General features: G+C 38.8%; 1 long non-coding RNA gene across 1 annotated transcript in view; it reads left to right on the top strand.

Annotated features, from left to right (window-relative positions):
• LOC119060353 (uncharacterized) overlaps nt 1–23,002 on the top strand; it is a 58,716-nt gene extending 35,714 nt beyond the window's left edge. Inside the window, exons 3-5 of the long non-coding RNA XR_005084567.2 lie at nt 13,403–13,602; nt 21,974–22,137; nt 22,238–23,002. This is a non-coding gene — a long non-coding RNA (uncharacterized LOC119060353). The remainder of the gene's footprint in view (nt 1–13,402; nt 13,603–21,973; nt 22,138–22,237) is intronic.
• Nucleotides 23,003–23,430: the final 428 nt, after the last annotated feature.

Here is a 23,430-nt window from a genome sequence, read left to right as displayed (position 1 = left end):
GCAAAAGGAGATTTTTACTTATTGACATATTACTGGAAAATCTAGCTTTTCTCCAAAATGACACATTTTTTTGCATAAATGTGCCTAATTACCTGAATTCAGTTTTGATTAGCAGTGTTAATTGATGCAGCTGTGGATGGTATCTGTTTACCTAAATTACCATGTGCAAACAGCAATATGTCTGGAAGTGAATATGCTAAACTGAAAATACTAATTAGCTAAGACGGATTGTTATTCAAGTCACATTGTGGAGCTTTCTAATGAAAGCCTGGATGTGTCAGGGTTTTATGATATTCAGACAGAAATGTCTATATTACATATAATTTCTAAATTTAATTCATAAGAACAGATGGGATGTCAGCCAGGGTTCTTCTGCCTTATTCCGGTATTAATGTGACTATTTTACTCATCTGGAGATAGAGTCATATGTTTTTTTGTAAGAAACTTGTCACGCTCTTTGACAATGTGCCAACGCTACACATTCAGACTCATCTGTTTCTTGACCAGTATAGATCCCAGATTATATCCAGTTATTGTTCGAAAGATAAAGATAAACTACCTTGCAAGTTTAATTGCATCAACTGAGCTAATTTAATGCAGTCTAATGGCAGGAAGGTTAAATAGACAGTTTACACTCAGTAGGATTTTATGGATGTTTTCTTCTTGTGTCCCAAATTAATAATAATAATAAAGTTTGGTCATAGGATTCTTAGGAATCAATGAGCAACTCACAAGGCTGAAAGGTGAGTTCTCATTACCTTCAGTTTGTTTGATCTTTAACCATTTAAAAATACCTAGCAAAGCAGTGCTTATTTTAAAGTACCACTTTTAAAAGCGTTACGAGTCTCCTCTGTATCTTTGGTTTCCATTAGCTTTGTCCTAAAGTATGAGCTGTTTTGCTTAAGGTTTCTCTCCAAAGAAAGCATTAATCTTTTACCATCTGCGCTGGTGGTACTCAGCACTCATTAATGGCAATGTGACTTAGAGGTATCCAAAGATTATAGTAGAAATCTTTCACATCATATAGTGAGGAAATAATGGACCCATTTTTCCTTTCCCGAGAGGAAAGGAAAACTATGCTTAATGCATAAGGAGTCTCTTCTTCCCTAAGGCTGTGAAAATAAGGCCTCTTGACTCAAACTTAAGAGTTTAAGATCCTTTATTAGAGATTTTAAGATGCCACGAGCAAAATGGGGATAATTTTCATGATGTAAATTTGAACATAATTATAGTTTAGCATATTTAATTTAGGTTTGAGGATTATAATTACCAAAAATTGAATTATATCAATTATGCTAATTTCTGTCCCCAAAGTTTTGTGTAATTTGGGTTCTCTAATATAGGTTTAAATCCAGCAAAACTACAATAGAATCTAATACTAAAAATTTAAAAAAATTATGAAAATGACTTTTTACATCTTAGCTACAAAAATGTTCAAGTACTGTTAACTGGCCCAGGAAAACATGAAGTGCTTGAAATAGCTTAAGTCTAAGTGGATAAATGAGACATTAAGTCCTGCTTGGACCATTTATGTCCTATTTTCTGTATCAATACCAATTATAGCACATCATTGCTATTTGCTGTCTAATCAATAAAGTTCATCCCAGTATTTTTAAGATAAAATTAGTGTGTGTTATAGTGATGATCGTTTAATAATATGCTTTGAAAAGTCACCTGAATTGTCTTCATTATCCTTTTAGCTTTAGTCCTTTCAAAGATGCTTAATGTAAAATTCCTTTATTATTGTAATTTCTTTATTCTTGAAAACTTGGAAGGGGTTATTTCCCAGTGGCTAAAGGTAGTTTGCTGAGTGTTCTGTGGAATTCAGTCTTTGCGAATTCACTATTACAGGCACAAAATGTGTGTGTGTAAACACGCACATTCATAAAATCGCCTGAGCAAAGAGTTGAATTTAAACACTAGAGCTGGCCAACCAGTGTGATTATTAGGTGTGTTTACTTTCTGTGCTGCTGTGTTCACTAAAACAACTGCCGAGTAAATAAATGTAAGTCCGTGTTCAGAGCATGGATAAAAGAAGAAAAATCTCCACCATAAAGTTCAGCCATCTATTCTATTCAGAGTCATGCTTGGGACACTTTTCTTACCATGAAATTCTCTGAATATTTTAGTGAATTTTCTTTGCCCTCATGTATGGACATTAACTTGTTTTCTGTCAGAGTTTTTAAAATAATCTTTCTTGACACATTAGCATTTTCTGCACAGCAAACTTTAAAATGGGCAAAGAGGCCAGCAATGCAAAATGAGAAATGGAGTTAAGGATTTTTATCAGAACTTCCAATGAAGTGTCTTTAGGCAAATCACTTAACTTCAGTGTGCAAATTAGTTAATTTTAAGAATAAATATAGCTATCTTTCTGCTTTATAAAGGATTTATCGCTGTGCCCAAGGTTCAACAGATCTGTAAATGAAGTGTATGAATCTTTTCTTTGAACTCTAATTGGCATGTGGGAGAAGCAGGTCAGACTGAGTTAAAGGCTGAGGGACTTAATCCTTTGGAAAAAATTTTGATTTAGTTTTATTACTTCTAAGTACTGCTAATGTATTCTAAGATTAATTTGACTCTTTGCTTCCTGTATGCTGATTTTTTTCTAAAGGATAGATCATAGGCTCCCCGAAGGGTAGCTTTCATTTTTTTTAGTAGTTTATTTTTTATTGTATTTTTTCTATGTCAAACCTTCCCCTCTGCCTTCACAGAGTTCCTCCATGAAGTTAGGTGCACACAGTAGGAGCTCTCAAGACAATCCCTGGTTAATAATCACAGCCATGAATCCTATCTGTAACTCTCAGTAGCCTAGATTATGGGATACTGTGTTGTTGCTGATTCAGGGGCTGTAAATCCTCTGAAGACATTTTTTTTTAATGCAACCTCCTGGTTATTTTGAAAAAGTTGCATAATTTTAATCAGTTTATGTTCTGGTCAAAAGAACCCTAATGTTTCACAAAGAATAGGACTTACTTGAACTTGCTCCTGAAACCATGTAACATATGCTACTGTTGAATTAATGCAGATTTCAAATGAATGTGATTTGAATAGGTGAGCAAAACTTTGTAGACAGGCAGACTTAAATGCATATTTCGCCTCTTATAATTTGCCAGCAGTGGGAACTTGGGACATTTTTCTAACTCTTTTGAGCCTTAGTTTACCCATCTGCAAAAGGGAGTTAATAAAACCTATGTAGAGTGTGTTAGAACGAGCAAACTTCATAATGTAGATGAACATCTTAACCTGATGCCTACCATCAAGTCAACACAATATTGAATAAATACATATAATTACTGTGTAAAACACACTGGCTCTGCATCAAAAGCCAACATGGGAAGTTAGAGAATTTATTTTAATGTGGCATTTATTAACTCAAAGTTTTATATAATAAAGTCACTGGAATTTACTACCAGTATATATATAAGCCCATTGTGTCCCAGGTAAATGTGTGTGCACACATGTAAACATATCATTTACATAAGAACAAAGTTAAACACCTGGCTTTTCAAGGTATGTGGTACATAAACTCCTGGCCTTTTTCTTTTCTAATAATTTCTTACAGCTATATAACACTTCAAAGCCCAAAAATGATGCTTCACACGGTATCATATGTGATCTTCACAGTAACAAGATAGGACAAGTGACATTGCATTTACTTTGCAAATGGGTTTTGCAGAGATGTTAAGTGGCTTACCTAATGGACAGGGAAGAAGTGAAGGTAGGAGAGTACACTTGGAATCTTTTTCTAGACTGTTTAGAAAAAAGAAGCTGATAATGCTGTTTCTCCATGCAGCACCGGTACATAGATGTGTGCCAAGTGAATACTATATTGACCCACAGGGCCCAGTAATGAGTCTATTATGAAATCCAGGACGTTCTCCAGGTTTTCACAGCAAGAGTAGAATTTGTTTGTCCTCAACAAACATTAAGATGTTCTGACTCATTGCATTATTCTCAATAGTTTCATTTTTACTGGTATTGCTAAGGCTTGTGTGGAAATGGGGTGGGCCATATTCAGAAAAGCTGGGACTAGGAACGTGGGTCTCTTTCAGACGTGGACAAAGGCCCTGAGGTCTAAACAGGGGCAGAAATCTAGGGATTTCTTAAGAAATAAGCACCTGAAGCTAGATTCCAGAAAAGTCTATTCTTTCATATAAGGAGCTAGTCACAGGAGAGGGAAAATGACCCTTTTTGCATCTATTTATTATTTATTATATTGGGGAAAATATTTCAGCGATTCAGCAGATCTCTTATAGTTACCTTGTGTTTGCAAGATACTACAAAAAGCACTGTGGGAATACAGAAAGTATAAGACCCAGCACCTGCAAGGATTTTAAATAACTATCCTTAATAAAAAAACATATCATTATATACCTTGTCTAGCAGCAACACTGTAGTTTAAGGGGCAAATTCTTCATTGTTTAATTTTAAAGATATTAAGTAATACGTTTATTCATTCCACAAACATTTCTTCCGCCCTGCACCGGGTAGTGGAATTCAAATGGGGTCTTTGCAATCAGATGATCTGGGTGTAGCTCTTGGTGGTCCACTAATTAAAGGTGGGGCAAATTATTCAGATCTTCAGCATGCTTATCTGAAAAGTAGGGTTGATCATAGTAAGATTGGCTTGGGGATTCACAATATTTATAAGGCACTCCCCACTGTGTGGAGCACACGCAAGTGCTAATTATTTCATGAAAATAAGTGATCCTCCATGGCAGGGACATAAACATGGTTGGAATGGAGACGCACATACCTAGAGTGGCTACTGTGGGATGTGAGTAAGTATAATCTAACGTGGTCCAGACCCCATAGGTGTCTGGACAGAAGTTAGAAATGGGAAAAGCCTCTTAGAGAAAGGGAAAACAGTAGCAAAAATACTTCCCAAGCAGTGTGGGATCTACATTCCAGCCATGTGTTCAGGATATAGGGCCAAATGAGCATCTCCCTGGAGACCACTGTTAATTTGGGAACCTCCAACATCTATAGAATTTAAATAGGACAAGGGCCCAAACTCAGCAAACACATTGAACATGATTTCCTGTCCAGCGTGGTTGAATAGGACACTATCCATCCCTGGGCTGTGGACCTAATAGACCCTGGGCTGTTGCCTTTTCAGATAGCACGGCTGGTAGAGTTTGGGTGTATTTGGACTTGTTCGGGGTTCTTACGTCCAGAAATTCCAAACTAGATTTTCATCGTTAGCTTGTCAAGCTGGTAGTAAGCCCACTTAATGAGGTCTGCCGGTGGAATGTCTTTGATGTTCTGTGGCCTTTCTGCTTAGCCTCAGCTACTCTCAGCTGTGGCTGAGAGCTTAATGAAGTTACCACAGTGCTCGCTTGTCTGCGGCTTTGGAAAACACACCTCGTGTGTGTTTGGGTATTTAAATTCTGTTTTCTAGCTTTTAGGGTTTATATCCTCGTGGTGCACTCAAGTGCTATGGAAATAAGACCAGATGGATGTGACAACCAGCCATTCGGGAAATTACATACACATTACATTTCAGAAAACCAGTGTACATATGTCTGACTGGATGCGCTCATATGCTGGATTATTTTTGTTGCATCCAAATGGTTGGGATTTCAGTAAAGCTATTACCTCAAATGTCAGCTGGAGAATTCTTTTTAGAGGAAAATCACAGGCCTGCAGTGAGCCATTTTGCTGAGCGCAGCTGACCATGGGGATGGAGGAAAGGTCACTGCTACTTTCAACCTTCCTTTAGTTTTCTCCATCAAACTCATCACTGCAGACAATTACTAATTGGTTCAGTGTCTATCATCCCCCTAGAATATAAACTCTATAAGGACAGATGATTTTTTTTTGCCTTGTTTAATACTGCGTAGTGGTTGGCACGTAGTAAGCAGCATGCTATATGTAATAGTGAGTAAATTGGCTATGATGAAGCCCTGGCCAGGTAGCTCAGTTGGTTAGAGCATTTTCTAGATATGCCAAGGTTGGGGGTTCAATCTCTCTCTCCTTTCCTCTCTCTCTCTCTCTAAAATAAATTTTAAAATTTCTTTTAAAAATTAGCTCTGAATGGATAACAAAATGGTATTTAATTCCTTTTTGTGCTAAAGCCAGCATGACACGGAGATCTTCTTTTGTCTTTTAAATAATGAACTTGTGAATAATGATGATGATCATCGTCATGCCTAGTCTTTACGGAACATAATGTTTTCTATGTTCCAGGCACTGTTCTAAGGACTCTCAAAAATCGTCGGTGTGGGGGTGTTATTCTCCCTATTTTGTGGATGGGGGATGGGAAGCACAGACACTGGGACATGACAGAATCAAAATTTGGAGCTGTCTGCTTGCTCTTCTGTATCTCATGGGTTGTTTCCAAAATGTGGCTTCCAAGGTTGGAAAATAAGTTATTTCAGGAACTTGTCCACCTTTTCAATGAACAAAAATCATCTATGAGTTTGGAGCTGTATTCTTTTTTATTGAATTTATTGGGATGAATGTATTAATACAATTATGTGGGTTTCAGGTGTATGATTCTATAATACTTCATCCGGATATTGTATTTTGCATTCACTGCCCCAAGTCAAGTCTCCTTCTGTCACCCATTAGCCCTCATTTACCCTCTCCTACTTCCTCCTGCCCCCCACCATGTTCACCACACTCTTGTATGTGTTTAGGAGGCGTTTTTTTCTTGCCTAATCTCTCCACCTTTTTCACCCAGCCTCGCATGGCGCATCCACTTTCAGACAGCTGTCAGTCTGTTCGCTGTGAATCTGTTTCCTATCTATGAATCCGTTTCTATTTTGTTAGTTCATTTTGTTCACCAGATTCCATGTATGAGTGAAATTATATGGCACTTGTGTTTCTCTGACTGGCTCATTAAATATGCTATTCAGTTCAACCCAGTGTGCAATGGCGATTACTCCTATTTAACTCTGAGAAGTAGGAATCTAAAGAGGCAATCACTTTTACTATTTTCTATTACTCTCTTCATTGAATTGCCTGCCTACTTGATCTCCTGTGGAAAAGGGAAAAGGAGACAGACTAGATGACAAATGCTAGCTAAAAATGTGTTAATAAGCCTACAGAATGTTGTCAAGCTGGATGGAGACATTGGTTCTGAGGACTCCACCTTGGCTTACTCATGGTTCCTCCAGTTTCACTCCTACTGACCCATAGAAGTGGCCACAGAAGGTTCAAATGTAGATTTGAAGTCAAAATATATTATAGAACTTTTTAGCAACAAATATGCCTGCCTGATTGGGTTTGGTTAAGCTGATACTAAAGACTGGTTTCTATACCTGAGCACAGACCTTCCATAGTGGTGCAGACTTTGTCCCAGGTGTGTCCCAGAAGAAATAGAGAAGCCAAAATAGAATTGTAAATCACCTGCAAATTGTTGAAAATCACCTCCAGATACAGAGGTAGTCAGGGAGTGGAGAGTATAGAGAGTATTACTACTGGCAAATCTTCAGGAGAATAGCACAGTTTTCAGGGATTCATCTGTGTGCTGGGAAACAGTGTTCCATAGCCAAAAGAACTGTATCTTCACTAGAATTAAGAATTATGTTCATTACCTATCCTCCCGAAACCTTTCTTATTGTCCATCTATACAACAGTATCGTTTGACCAGTTCATTCCGGTGACGCCTCCTTCAGTCAGTTCAGGAGCCCAAATCAATGTTCCTACATCTTTTCTTCTCCTTAATTTATCAATTCCATGAAATTCCGTTCAAAAATGAAATAGCTGGAGAGTGAGGGGGTGGAAAAAATGAAATAGCTTTATTTTGGGCTCACATAATTTTATTGATTCCTTTTATATAATATGTATTTATATGCTCTACAATCTTGATACTACCTAATATGGTAGCATATCAATTCCTGCTCCTACTAACTGAATGAGATAATTTGTACAAAATGCTTAGCAATACTAGTACATGGTAAAAAAAAAACTCAATAAATAGCATCCATTATTAAGCATCAACTACCTATAAATATATTTTTATACATTGGGAGAAAATTAGAGAAATCCATTTTTCACAAGACCTTTTGGATGAGACCATGATTATTCCCATTTAGGGTCAGATAAACAAAATGATATGTTTATATTATTTTCTTGGACTTTGTAATCATATTGTCTCTAGTCTGCTTCCCTATAACTTCCTTTTCGTATATTATTAAATCAATTGGTCTTCATCTAACAGTCATTACCATCATTGTCATCATCACCATGGTAAGAGTATCTCAAAAAAACACTATCAATATTTACAGACTATGTTACAGCTTTTAAGGCACTGCCCTTATATTTTCTTCCTTCCACAACACTTCACAGTTGACATTGGAAGTAGAGAGGACACAAATCATGTTGCCAGTGTGGGAGACATCTAGGATTAAGAGTCTTATTCTCAGATGGTACATCACAATGATAAATGGGAGATTTGTGCAATTACCAGCACAGCAGAGAATTTTTAATAACACCTGCAGGCATGCCCCACCTTCAGAGCCCAAATTTTGGGAAAGATTTTTTGAAATAATGAGTTATTGGACTTGACCTTAACGAAAGTAGACATTCTCCCCTGTGTCTGTTCCCCTGTACCCTCTAGTTACTGACTTTGGAAAGTGTTCACAGACACTGACATCCAACTCTTCAAGCAGGCAGAAAGGCAAGTAGGTAAACCAGGGTACGAGGCTGGGAATAATTGCTTTTTCATCAGGATTTTAATATTCCAAGGCCAGAAAAGAGCAGGTTATGATGTTTTTTAGAGCAGCTTTAGATTTATAACAAAATTGAGAGGGAGGTAGAGATTTTCCCATATATCCCCCTGCCCTCACACATGCATAGCCATTCCCATTATCAGCATCACTCACCATAATGGTACATTTGTTACAAAAGATGAACCTAGATTGCCACATCATAATCACCCATAGTCAATGATTTACTTTAGGTTTCACTCTTGCTGTTGTACATTCTGTGGGTTTGGACAAATGTACGACATATATCCACCATGAGAATATCACACAGAACAGTTTTACTGCCCCCAAATCCTTGTGCTCTGCCTATTCATTTCTTCCCTGCCAGCCACCGCCAGCAAGCACTGCATCTTTTTTCTGTGTCCATAGTTTTGCCTTTTCCAGAATGTCATATAGTTGGAATTGAACAGTATGTTGACCTTTCAGATTAGCTTCTTTCTCTTAGGAGTGTCTCTTTGAGATTCTCCTGTGTCTTTTCATGGCTTGATAGCTCATTTCTTTTTAACACAGAATAATATTCCACTGTCTAGATGTACCATAGTTTATTCCTTCATTTACCTAATGAAGAACATCTTGGTTACTCAGATCATGGAATGAGATGAGGAAAAAAATTTTAAGGATGGACAAAGGATGAGCCTTCTTCTGCTCATTAATGGTTCTAGTACTGCAATGTCACTGTGATTTCACAGAAATACTCACATATCTTGAGAGTTTTAGAGCTGAAGAAGAGATGGGTGGGTTTTACAAATTATTTGTGTCATTGGATAGGATGAGAAATGGGAATATGCCAGTTTCTTGTTTAAACAACAGATCACCAGGTGGCAAAACATTCCAGATAACAGGAAAGATTTATCTGTGGGTGCGATGCTAAGTGCTTACTCATTGCAGGCACAAGAGGAAGTGGGAGATGGAAGAGAATGATGATATATGTAAAACTAAAGAGATGTGCCTCCATCATTATTATCAACTAACCGTTGTTACTTTTCCATCTTTGGAGGGTCAAGAAAATAACTTTCTTGCCACCTTTCTAAGTTTTTATGGCTGAGTTAATAATCATATCAGCATGAGAAAGATAATAGGAGAAAACAAACAGAATTTATTACGGATGTACATGCAGGGTGCCATAGAGGTGAGACCAGAAGACACATTGGGCAGTTGAGATTTATATGCCATTCTGAATAAAGGAGAGGGAGGTAAGATCTGGGATTTCAAAAGGAAAACAGGCAATTCACACGTAGATGAGAAAGTGCAAACAGGTGGTGAAGGAATTCTTGCTGGCCCCCCAGAAACAATGGGACACAGAGGGGGGTGCAATAGCCTTGGCTGGATTTCTTCCTGTCTGCCATATTCAGTTTATATTTTGAGGCTAAGGTGATGCTTCCTTCCTTTAAGCAGGTTTTTCTATCTGAAGTCTTTAGGCAGGTTTTCAGGAGGGAAGTTTTCAAGATTCTTTTGGAGTCTTTTGTTTCTTAATAACCAGTTTAAAATCAATATCTCAAAAAGCAAATTTGGGGATGGTAAAACTTCAGTCTACATCACATTATAGATCCCAAATTTGAATCTCATCTTCATCTTCATCCTTGAAGAGCTTATATCTTGGGTAGATGAACATTGCTGTATTTGCTAGCTTATTTTCTTAATCATTGAGAATATATGAAAAATGTGTATGTGTGTGTGTTAAGAAGATTTACTGTCTCATGTCTGTTTTTAATCAAGGTAATGTTAGTGTCAGAGTAAATTTTTGTGACTTCGACTATTTTGTGGCAGTGGAAGTAAAGAAAAATGTATTTTGACCATATATAAAACAAATTAACAAAAATTCTATCACCTGCTCTGGCTGGTGTGGCTCAGTGGATTGAGTGCCAGCCTGCAAAACAAGGGGTCACTGGTTCGATTCCCAGTCAGGGCATGTGCCTGGGTTGTGGGCCAGGTCCCCAGTAGGGGGCGTGCAAAAGACAACCACACATTGATGTTTCTCTCCTCTTACTCCATCCCTTCCCTCTCTCTAAAAATAAATAACATGTTTTTTCTTTTAAAAAAAAACCTCTATGAAGTAATACTGTTATTAACCCTATTAAAAAATTCCACTACTCGAATTTTGAAAATAAGCAATGGAGGTTGACCTAAATTGTTTATTTTTATTTTTATCAAGCTCTAACAGACTTCAAGAACTGAAAACAGAAACTTTGGTAAGAATGATTGCAAACATCAATAAAACAGAAAAAAGATTTTAGAGATTTCAGAAAGACAGGCTGCCTGCAATGCCTGGCTATTCACTTGGGATAATTTTAAACTCTGAAAACATCTGAGCATCATTAGCATTAGAACGAGACCCTGTAAGAAGTCAGGCTATCCTTATGGGAATGAATTGTTAGAGCCTTGAATCCTTTTTGGATTGCAGAAGGGAACATGTTTCACCTTATCTATCATGTGGCCAGTAGAGCCTTGTGTACACATATCTTTTCTGCACATGTGTACAGGGTCCGGCAAAAGTAGCACCTGCTCGAGTGTGGTTGGTAGGGTGATAATAGGGGTGTAGTCATTTATAGTTTTAATTTGAACATTTCACCTAAAATGTCATAAGATGTGCTTGGGTGTGATATTGTTATGTTACGGAATTCCATGCTTATGATTTTGTAATAAAAAGGAGGCTTTTTTGTGTGTGCCAGACCCTATATTTATTTGATTTGTGAAACTAGCCCTTTCCTGGCATGGCCAGAAAGAACTGTTCTCAGGAGGCATGCAGACAGTCAAAATACTTTCAAATCCCACAATCCAAAGAAACCTAGCTTTGGTTTTTATTTACTGGTGTGTATCTTTCTAAACTTTAGAAAAACAGAACAAAACTGGCCTCTAGTTCAAGTGTGTAATGAACTAGACCCCTGTCAGTCCTAGCAGAGAAAACAGATGAGGATCAAAGGACATTCAGCAGGAAGGATGTGCGAATGATGTCTGCCTCCAGATCTATGGTTACTGATTTAAGTTTTAACAGAAAAGGGGAAACATTAGATAAATATTTTGTGTTCATGCAAAGCAGCCAAAACTTTCTCAGTAACATGCTCATTACAAACTCAGTTAAGTAGCATATTTGTTCAGAGAACTGATGTGTGAGGGGTTTTCTTTCTTAGTCCCCATCCCATTCCAATCTGATAACTCTGTCCTCAGTATGCTAGGTACTGATGAGGCAATATAAACATTCCAGAAATTGATGGGTATTATTTGCCGGTCAGGTCATTGTTGACATAAAAGTAGGTATTAGATGCTAAAGGACAGATTCAAGGCCTGTGCTCCACAGAAAGAGAATGATGTCATAATCCCAAACATGCCATGTTTGATAAGGAACTAATTAGCACCAAACAAAAGTTCAAAGTTGAAAAGAACTAGAGAGAACCAAGTAGTACCATTGGCAAAGAACCCAGTCTTAGTGTTTTAAATGCTGTATAGACAGCCGGTAAAAATAACTAAATATTAAAAGATCTAAAATAATGTAGATGGTGTCTAGGTATCGAGACACTGACTGTGTTTTGACATTTTAACGTCGGGCTCATTCAGGAAATTCACTTGTGTCAGCTAATTTAAGGTGTGTTTGGCAAAATCCTTACTTCTTTTGAACCACATAAAATATTCATGGGTTTTTGTCTGTGGCCCCAGATTTGCAATTTAACCCCTGCTCTTGGTGTCATGAGACAAAATATGTCCATAAGGAACTTTATATTTTTTACTTTATTATTTCCAGTACGATTTATATTACCACCTTCATAATCTCATACCACCATGGATCCAGAAGAAAACATCGTATTTTGTGGTATATGTTCTTAATAAATGTCTCTGGGCATATATTCATCCATATTAGTAGGGTAGAAAGTAGTCTTACCAAATGCCAGAATCACCTTTATTGAGCACCCACCATATTCCAGGTGGTTTATATCTATAACCTCTAATTGTCACAACAACCCGGAAAAGTAGACCACACTATCACTATTTTGTAGAAGAGAAAAAATGGAACAATGTGTCGTGGACTTTGCCAAGGTTACCCAGAGCAGATTTTTAAATGAGGCTCAACTCCAAAGACCTGATTCTTCCAATCACACCACCACATGCCAGCTCGCTATCATGAGAGGCGGCACCCGTTGGAAATATGAAAAGAATCTGTGCTGTTCAGGGTCCATTGTTAACAAATGCTAAGCGCACTTTTCACCTGGGGCTCCTCCATCCTCTTGGTAACTGAATGACCAAGCCCAGCACTTCTCTTGCTACCCAGGGAAAGATAGAAAGTTAGCTCAAGGAAGGAAAAGAAAAAGAAAAAGAGGATATTAGATCTGTTTATTTGGTGTTGGCTTTTAGAGGAGTTAAAAGGAAAACACTTGCTTGTCTTTGGCCTTTTCCTGTTTAAAAGAGAACAGGGTGGCTGGGGGTAAAGGGTGAATAGAGAATGTTGGTCTTGTGGTCCTGAGCAACAGAAAGTTGGTTTGGGGCTCATCTTCCCATCTCCCTGGCCATCCCACCCCTCACTAAAGGAGAATATTCTGCGTGGCTTTCAGGCCAGGGAGAAGTGAACATTAATTTTATATTTTCTCATAACTTTCTTTTGGGGATAAAAGCATTTTGGTTTTCTGCTGTTTATTATTTCAAAGGCATCTATATGCTAATATGGTTATGCTAATTATTTTCATGTTTCCCCTCAGGGTATGCATCATATCACCCACCAGGGAGGATCATCTCTCATGAAAACTTTTAAATTTGATTTTGGAAATTATACAGAAAAATTGAAGCCGCACTCTCTTCCCATGTAAGAAAGAATATGCTCTGGAGATTCCTATAATTCAAGGAAAATGGACTAGGGTAGCATTTGGGTTCTCGTGCTACCCAAAATCCTCTTAAGCAGGTACACAAAGCATTTAACATTGTGACCCTGAAATGTTGGAAGAATAATTAAAATAATAATCTAATAATAGGTTTTTAGAAATCGCTCAATTTCAATGTTGGATCCAGAGAGGAGAGAGGAAAGGCTATTTTCATTCTCCACAGCTTCTGAGGTGTGTTAATTGCTTCTATTGCTATAAATACTATGTTTTAATTGTATGTCATTGTTTCTTAGCATCATTTCTAGAAACTTAATTCTAATAATATTAATGCCTGAAGCTGATTCTCTGCTTACAGGAAAAAGTCAGGTGAAGAAAAAAAAGAAAAAGAACTTCATATAATGAGTTTGCTTGATGTTTTCTTCCAGCTTTTTTATTACGGAGAAAAATTTTTATGAGGTTGTAATTTGTTTTGAGAGCAGATTGCAATTTAAAAAAGAAAAAAATGTAGACGTTAGCCAATTAACCTGCCTTAAAAATATTTTTTCAGCCATCTTCTTTTGAAGATAACTAAGACTAAAAACGGATTCCTTGACATGAGATATCAGAACTTAGACCACTTTGGAAGGTTTTTTACATTTCTCCCTCAGTTCAACATTGGACTCCTTTTGTTCCCACACATATCAGGGGTGCAGAAAAAGACCCCTATTTCACACTCCTCCGTATTGTTCTTTGTCCTGCTTAAGAAAATCCAGGAACCAGAAGCAGTGGGGGATTCACATTCCAGACCTAAGTTCATTGTGGGTTCTGTCCTCCTCCTTACCTGTTCCTCTCTCCATCTTTTAGTAGCTGCACCTAATTCCGTTCCTATTTTTGAAGTGCTCCCACTTTTAGACCTCAACAGTGCTTCACTCTACAAGAAGTGCAGCCCAGCTGCTGCTACTTCCCCTCTTATCTCATTTTAGTGCCTCTTGAGCGCCAAGGCAGCTTCGACACTAGGAGAGTTCGCATTCGGGGCTAGAAGAATGGTCTCCTGAAAGGGGGCCTGAAAAGAAAACTACCCCAGTGTAGACAGGTTCCTGGACAAGGCGTGCTGGAGCTGGCGACCAGCAGTTCCAACACTGTCAGGCATCGCCTCTCTTCAGACAGGGAGCATTTCCGCCAGGGGTACATTTGGTAAATCGGTTAGAATACAGGACTGTCAATTAAGCGTAAAATAACATTTTGTTGGAACCTGGCTATGTTTGGTATATGCTATTGAAATAAAAGATCTCTAACAGTTTATGTGTTGTAACCCAACATTGTTTTCTTTCCATTCTACTTACTTGCCTGTGACAATAACAAAATAGCTACATATTTTCCCTTTAAAAGTTGTGTTTGGAGGATTCACTGACTGTTGAGCAGCCAATCTGAAGGCAATCCCAGCTAAGAAGAAACTTTCTCTTCTTGCTCTTCTCTGAACATAATTTAAAGATAATTCAAATAGAAAAGCAATTTGCGTACAATTAGATCCAAATTTATTAGGTGTAGGTGAACCATGCAATCTGATTAACGAGGCTGCTGTGAATATATTATTCTCTTCATGCACTAAATTCCACGAGGACAGGAAATACTATCTGCGAAGCACTGTTAGCCCAGAGCTCCAGAGGTGGCTGCTTGTGGTGGAGGACCTGCAAACGCTTGGTGTGCAGGACTCGGGCTGTACGAGTCGTGAGATTTGTTTCAACACGACTCCAGAAATGCTGTGTGCCCTGAGAGGAGTAGCACCCCCGGGCCTCACACTGACCATGAATTTTGTCGAAGGCACGTGGCTTTAAAATAATGGGGACTAGATTCAGAGAAGCCGGGATCTGAGTCTCACATAACTACCTAACAGTGTTCTGACCTAGATGAGTTCCTTAGCCTCCATGTCGTTATGGGAACTAAAAAGTTCCATTTGCTTCATTCAGCTTGGCTGTGAGGATTAAATGATGTGCTACATTTGCATGGTGCCCACACCTAGTAAATGCTCAACTAATGGTCACTGGTTCCATTATCACGATCTTTACTCATAATAGTACTTCTAGGGTTATCATCATTATTAACCACATTAATGGTTGTGTGAAAGGTTCGAATTGATTTTTCCTGCAGAGAACTTAGAAATCAAAAAGCAACACATCAGGTATTCTTTCTGCTAGAAACACAGGGCCATGAAAGAAAAATGCCAAAAAGCGGGAGTTTTCAGTGGGATTCACTGAAGTTTCTGCACCATCACAAAGATACTAAACACCTTTTTTTGTTCTTTTAAATGTAAGCTGCCATACACAATGAAAAATCATAAAACCCACCATGTTTTACTTGTATCTAATCAATACCAAATATTCAACATAGACGAAAGTCACCTACAAGATATTTTTACCCTCACTTTCAAGAATTCAGATGTCCATCTAATGTGCTGGCTTTTTCACTTGTCTTTTGGATACCTGATATTATCAAAGCTATTTTCTAATTAGCTATTGTGTTGCCTCGTGGTGGCCTTGTTAATTACAGGGTGAAATTTGAAAGTCCTGTATTTCGTGAAGTGTGGGATTGCTTAGAAATTAGGCTTTCTATAGAAAAAGCCATCTTGCTGCTTGAAAAGCCTTAGTAAATGGCCAGGCCATCTTGATGAAGTCAGAACATCTCATGAGAGCCTACAGTTGGATCTTGAGGCCATTAAAAAGTTTCAGCCTTGCTGCTAAACAAGAGAAGAATAGGCTTGTGTTTGCCTCCAAAACTCCTGGCTCCTCAAAGACAGAAAAGCCAGGTGTTAATTAAACCTTTGCAGGGTTAGAATGGGTCATGCCATTCTGTATAGAAAAGTCAGCTTTGACTCTTAATTGCATGCCAAAAAAAAAAAAAAGATCCACAAATGTAACAAAGGTTCTTACTATGTATAAGTCACAGTGAAAAGAAAAAAAAATTTGTATTTGGAATAGTTCTAATCATAATGGAGCTTTCACTAAGACACTATCTTGCGTATATAATTATGTTTTATTTCATTTTTACCCTTTCCTGTGGATTTTCTCTCTGTTAGGGAGCCATCCCTTGGAGGAAATGCTGACAACATCTATTAAATGAATATCTATACCCAGGTGAATTTGATGGTGTTTCATTTTAAACAGTCACACTTAGGTTAAGGTGTAGCATCATTTACCTTTCACAAGGTCTGGCATATAGTTGAGGCTAAATTAATAGCAATAAAGAGGAAATAGCATTATTAGCATTAGAGGGATGCTTCCCTCTGTTTCATTTCCGTTCTATCATTCTTCAGTGAAGTTGCTGTAGCTTCTCCTCCAATGGGCCAGCCTCGGGATTTTTCACGGTCACAAGTGAAAAAGAGAACAAAAATAAGAGAGATTTTCGTTTATAAGATTGCCTTTCTCTTATCTACTGGTCTTGCCTCCCAGACTGTCTGTCTGTCTCTGGAAAGCAAAGTCAATAAAAATGATTAGAGCTGGCATCTCACAAATGCGCACCCTTAAACCATGAAGCAGTAATGCTGCGCAGGAAATATTTTTCTGACCTTTTCAAATTGCATCCAACTGTCTCGGGAATTTCTCAGTGACTAGAGGTAATAAGGTTCAATCCGTTTTACTGGCTGGCTTCAAATTTAGTTCCTCCAAATCTCAAGCTTATCTATTCTTTGCATCTTGGCTCTGGCATCCATTCAGCACAGAAATCCATACATCTAATCTTTTTTTTTCCTCCTTAGGATTCACTAAAGGATCGTACTGTGGAATCTACAACCCCTTACCATTTGTCCCATCTAAAAAAATATTACCATAGGAAGGTCAGTGGGCATATTGTCTTTGGAGAGCCCTTATTGAATTTAATTAGCTTTTAGATTGCACCCCTTCCTACATCCCAGCTTTTACCGATGTGATTTATGCCTCAATAGTCTTCGTTATATAAAACTCTTTCAACTTCACTATACCATGGGCACTTTGGAGAATGTTAAAGAGGCAAAAATACGTGAATGTACTTCATGTTAAATTGATTTTGGTTTTCCTTCTGTGCGGCTCAAATGCAACGGACACACTCCCCCAGTGAGGACAGGAGTCAGCCAAGTGTGGCAAGCTAACAGGCAGCTGGGCAGCTCCATTCTTCACCGTGTCCTCTGAAGGGGAACAGAAAACAGAAGCTGAGGACACATTTCTTGACCTCACAAAGTGCTGGATGTCAGGAAGCCTTGGCGAGGAGCTAAAAAGCTTTTCTTGCTTTTCATATTTAGAGCATCCCCATGCTGAATGTGATTCTGGGGAGATGTCTGTGTTTCCTCATTTGTAGGACACACCACATTCAACACACTGTTCTGGGGCTCCCATTCATTGCCTTTGTGCTGTGTCCTGCAGCAGTGATTAGATTCTTGGCTGGAAGTTCCTGTGGCCAGTGGAGCTTGGAGCCTCTTTCCAGGGCCTCTGCCTTCCTGGGCAAACAGCTACCAGGAGGAGGACATCTTTTTGAAGTTGCTCTTTGAAGAGTTTGTGTGTGCTCCTACGATACTTGTCAAGCTTGATCATCGTAGAGATTTGGCTTTGTAAGAGTGAGATAGTTTCAAACAACCCAATTCAGAAAATAAATTTAGAAGGAAAAACATGAAAAGCAGACTTTTAAAAATGTACAGCAGTGTGTTTCTTTTTTTAAAAGAAGCTGTACCATTGGTTCTCCATACCCACAGTCCCTCACCCGTGAATTTGACAAACCACATTATCAAAAATATTTGGAAAGGAAAGGTTATGTCGTTGCTGACCTGTGTTATGTATTTAGGCTCATGATGGTTGCATCTGTACTGAAGATGTGCAGACTTTTTTCCTCGTCATTATTCCCTAAACAATACACCATAACAACTACTTACACAGTAGTAGTTGCATTTTATTAGGTAATATAAGTAATAAAGGCAAACAGGAGGATGTGTCTAAGTTACATGCAAATACTACGCTATTTAATATAAGGGTCTTGAACATCGTGGGTTTTGGTATTCATGTGTGTGCGTGTTGGGGGAGGGGTTCTGGAACCAATTCTTTCTGGATATTGAGGATGGCTGTATACTTATGCTGAAAAATATATTGATAACACAGTTTATCTTTTTCATTTTTAAAAACAAAACAGTGGTATTGATGGAAGTTCAAAGGATGCACAGAAAGTGTGTTTATGGATATGAGTGTTTCTTGAAGTTGCTCTTTTTCACGATTGAAAATTCAGTTCCTCTTAACCATAGAGTGACAGCACCAGTGATGTCTTCTGAGAACCTGGATATGGTTAGCTAACATTCTTTCTTTTTTCCAGTACGGAGAAGGTGTTGGTGCCTCATCAGATCTCCCCAGTATTTGCAATGCAGAATAATGTTTTTCTCACCTGCCTGGTTTTCCTCAAATGGAGCAACAGTACACCTGTTAGGTTGTTAGTGCAGGTGTGCGATGTCCACATGAAGGTTCCTCCTTGGATACAATTGCTGTTTACCGGGGTATCGTAGAAAACTCACAGTAGCCTGACTTAATTGTCATCGAATCCTGTTAAGACAGGCACCCTCTCCTTCAGAGTGAGGCTTAGAGTGGTTAAAACTGAGTTTGCTTGTAAGTGGCAGGGATACGATGTGAAGAGAATTATTTTCACCTGGAAAGGAAGAACACTTGTTTGCTGTACTCAGTGGGTTTTCGACACATCCACCTCCCTTTTCTCCTCCTCCATCACCTCTTCTTTTATTCTTACACTGCTTCTCCTCCTTCTTTGAAGGAGAAAATGAATTCAGGCCAAGTTGTCAAAGCGCTGATCCCCTGTGTCTTCTTTAGAGGGACAGCCACTCTTCTCTATCACCGTAGAGTAGCTTTCTGTAGAGTGACTTAATTACTTCCAAAGTTTAATAAGGGTCAAGAGTTTTGGTTGGTAAGCTTATGTTACCACTACAGAGGTGAGTAAAGGTAGGTTTACAGTTGTTAGTAGGAAAACTAATTAGTAAACAATAATACAAGAATAAACAATGTGTGTTGCACACTCAAAACCACAAACCTACTTTTGCCCACCACTGTATATAAGCTAACTTTTATTACCTTAAAATAATAGTACAGGTGGCAGAAGATTACATGTTGTCTTTTGTCTGTTAGTGATTTACCAGGGTAAAAGATGGACTGAGGAAAGCCGGAGTTCAAAGGTTTTTTTGTTGGACGCCAGTAAAACCTATCTCTCTCTTTTTTTTTTTTTACATTTTAATTTACTTTACTGGGGTGGCATTGGTTAATACAATTATATAGGTTTCAGGTGTACAGTTCTGTAACACATCATCTGTACATTGTATTGTGCATTCACCAGCCCAAGTCACGTCTCCTTCCATCACCATTAAGCCCCCATCGCTCTTCTTCCTCCCCGACCCCCTTTTGCTCTGGTGACCATCATACTGTTTGTTGTCTGTCTCTATGAGGTTTTTTCCCTTAATCCCTTCACCTTTTTCACCCAGCCCCACAAGCCCCCTCTGCTCTGACAGCTGGTCTGTTCTCAGTAAATCGGGATATTTAGGAAATTAAATTCCTTCAAATACACACCTAAAATATCTTTCTTCTATTTGCCTCACATATCAATATTACAGAAACAAACATTCCTCGTTGTCAGAGCAGGCTTGTTATCGATGCCTGAGTTCAACGGAGAGATCGATGCATAAGGATTCCATTTTCACTCTTCTAGTGGCGCTTAATTCACTCCAATCTGTTTCTCAGTGAAGGGCCTGTTGTGTATTGAAGGTAAACTGGGCTTCTTGTGTTGCCACCGCATCACTTAGTCTCTGATGCCGAGCCCAGCACCTGATGGGGCCTCGTTTGTTCCCAGACACATCAGAGGACAGAAAATGGATTCAAATCTGAGCAGTGGCAGAATTTCCAAAGCTCCGTCACCACCACTCACTGTGGACGTATCTCTTCCTAGAGCGGGTGTTCAGAAAATCTGGAAGCGTCTCACTTGTAATAAATATTCTCCTTTTAAAAATTTCAAACAGATCTGCAGGAAAGGCTTTAGGTGAAAACATGCCAAACTCTCTCTCTCTCGAATGTATATGCATGCAATCTCGGTATAAAGTTCTTTCTTTATGTTTGCACAAGGCCCCTTTGATTCCCACTTGTCTGCCTAATTGGACATAAAGTAATATAAACAAATAAGAAAAAAATCACTTTGAAACTGTCTGCCACACAAGTTCATCTTGAACACTTTGCTTTCCATCCCAGCTGAGGAAAGGGCAGGGCAGCCTTTGGCTTTCAATCTGTAGGTTTAGTGGTGGGCACCTGCCTGTGCGGCTGTGATATACTGACAACCTCCACCTATTGTCAGGGTTGCAGCAGTATTTATTTTTCCTTAATTGGAACCCCGCTGACGCCCCGTGGGATTTCCTCCCCTTCACAAGGCAATATATCCATATGGACATGGAGCATGGCCTCCGGGGTCTATTGTAATGTTATGGTCAGAAATATCAACATTGGGATCAAAATTAAACCAATGCCTAGACTAGTGGAGTCTCTAGACTGCCTTTTGGTATTATTAGGAACTCACCATTTTGCTTAGTGTTTATCTTTGGCATTAAAGTGATGTGAGCAGAAATTCAGACCGAAGACCCTTCCTCGCGGCGTTTCCCCTTCTGTTGTACTTCTTCACGGCATCGCTCGGGGACGTGAGGGGCCACTGGTGGGATTGCCAGCTCTCACACCTAACGGACAAAGTAAACAGACGCAAGGGGTTTGGGCACTCTTTTTTGAACTGTTACGGTTTTATTATGCGTTTTTCTTTTTAAGCTGAATAAACAGAATAAGATCAACTTTATGAAAATGGCTGGAAAACTTTAATTTTATTACAAGGAAATTAACAAGTAAATTCTCCCTATCTTAACTTTTTGTGTCAAAACAGGATTCATTACTTTGGACACCGGAGGTCACTTCATTGTCTGTATTTGTGGTTATAGCATTTGTATTTGCTTCTTCCTTGTGCTATTTTTATTTTTGTTACTGGAGTTCATGAAGACTTAATCATCAGCCCTCTAATTTTCCATGAAAAAAAAATGTTGATTTATTGAACTGGCTGCAGAAAAAGAAGGAAAGGAAGAAGATCAATCTGACATTGTAGGTTAATAGTAGGGAACAAAACACATTCATAATTAGAAGAGAAAAGGACTTTCCTTGTTCATTCCAGTTTATAATAAAAAAGCCTTTCGCCAAAATGTCTTAGAAAATAATGCATTCAGACTGAGTCGAATTACCGCCTAGCAGATTCTATTTATCTGTAGCTTAAAAAGCAGCTGCGTTTTTGTAAAAAGCAATGAATGTGGCAGTCCTACTTAAAGGTAGAAGAAAAAGAACACCCCTTGTTTTGTAATAAGGGGATTTTCAATTTAAAAGAGAGAGCGAGCCTGTTGTGTGAAGTGCGGTTATTACATTCACTGTATTCTATCTCACCCACCAGGAGGCTAATAATGAAGGGGCCAGGGAAGGAGGCCAGTGCTACGAGGGTTATCTCACAGCCTCAGATGCTGGATAAGTCGACGGAGGCAGAATCGCTTTTGGATGACATTCAGAAAGGCCGGAGTGATTATTTGGAAGAGAAAAGCCTGCCTATTCTTTTCCAAGGTAAACAGTTCATTTCATCTGTCAGCTGCATGTTTCAGTATAAAAATACGTTTATATAAAGATATCTATAAAGGTTGCATTTTTAAAAAAATCATTGTAGGTGTGTGAATATTCCTCTGGCCTGCCGGTCCACCGATGAATTACTGGCAACCTGCTGTAGACAAAGGATGCTCTCGGAACCCCACCACACCTAAAGCCACGCTTTGAAGGATCTGCCAAGCTCACTTTTAATCATGAGAAAGAAATTACTCACACGGAGTCAGCAGAAAATGAGAAAGTGGAGCCCATGCTACGAATAATTCCAGCAAGTGCCAAGGGGCTAGTTGAGGAATGGCTTCACGAGGTGAATATCTTTAGCTTGTACGTAGGGTTTGGCTCGAGTATAATCATTTTTTCTTTTAGGAACGATGACTATCCTAAGTGTGTTTCCTAACGAAAGAGTGCTCAGAGCATCTGTCAGGATGTTGACGGATTTAATGTCAGTCTCGTCCTTGTTGTTATGTACTATGACTAATTTTACATTTGCAAAGATGCAAACATCAGTTGAGGCGAAGAAGAGGCTGTCTGAGCCAATGACTGTTAATAGCTGTACGTATCGGTGTGTTTCACTGTGAGTGCCTGTCCAGTGATTCCCGTCTGTGTATGTATGTGTCCTCGTTCTTGTCTCCTCTCTGTTGTGCACGTCGGTCGGGAGGACTGGCCTGCCAATGGGTCTTCAGACGTGGTCCCAGGCTTTCATTTGATTTTTGGACCAGGAAAAAAAGAATGTGTCGTGTCATGATGAATGGTCAATCTGAATTTTCAATGCGTGTGAAAGGCAAAGGGGGAGGAGGATATAAGCCCAGTGATGAGACTAACCTTTAACCTTTGGGAGGAATATAATTCAAATTAAACATCACTTGCAGTGTGAAATTAGTTTGAAGGCCTCTTTTTTTGTTTGGGGTGGGGGGGTGCCTGGTTTAACTCCTTGATGGCTGCTCTTCCAGAGAGAACCCCTTCCTTCCTGCCTCTGTGCCCCAGCCTGTTTCCAGTAGCCTGTAGTGCCCCTTCCTTTGTTTTATTTTTCTAGAAGTCAGGTCTAAGAAACCAAGAAAAGAATATTGAAGGCTTTTTACTCTCTTTAAAGTTTCATTATTCACAAGATAAAATTCTTCCAAGAACATGTTATTTGTTTGTGTCCCAAACTAATGACGCCAATAAATGAGAAAGAAAAGAAAGCTTATTTTAAGTATCGTTCGTCAGGGAGGAGGGAAAGCAAGGTGATCTTTTGAAAGACCTTTCGGGTGCCCTCTG

Source organism: Artibeus jamaicensis, unplaced genomic scaffold (assembly GCF_021234435.1).
Source record: "Artibeus jamaicensis isolate MK-2021 breed Jamaican fruit bat unplaced genomic scaffold, CSHL_Jam_final contig_233, whole genome shotgun sequence".
Taxonomy (NCBI): Eukaryota; Metazoa; Chordata; class Mammalia; order Chiroptera; family Phyllostomidae; genus Artibeus; species Artibeus jamaicensis.
This window is presented reverse-complemented; position numbering and strand designations above follow the sequence as displayed.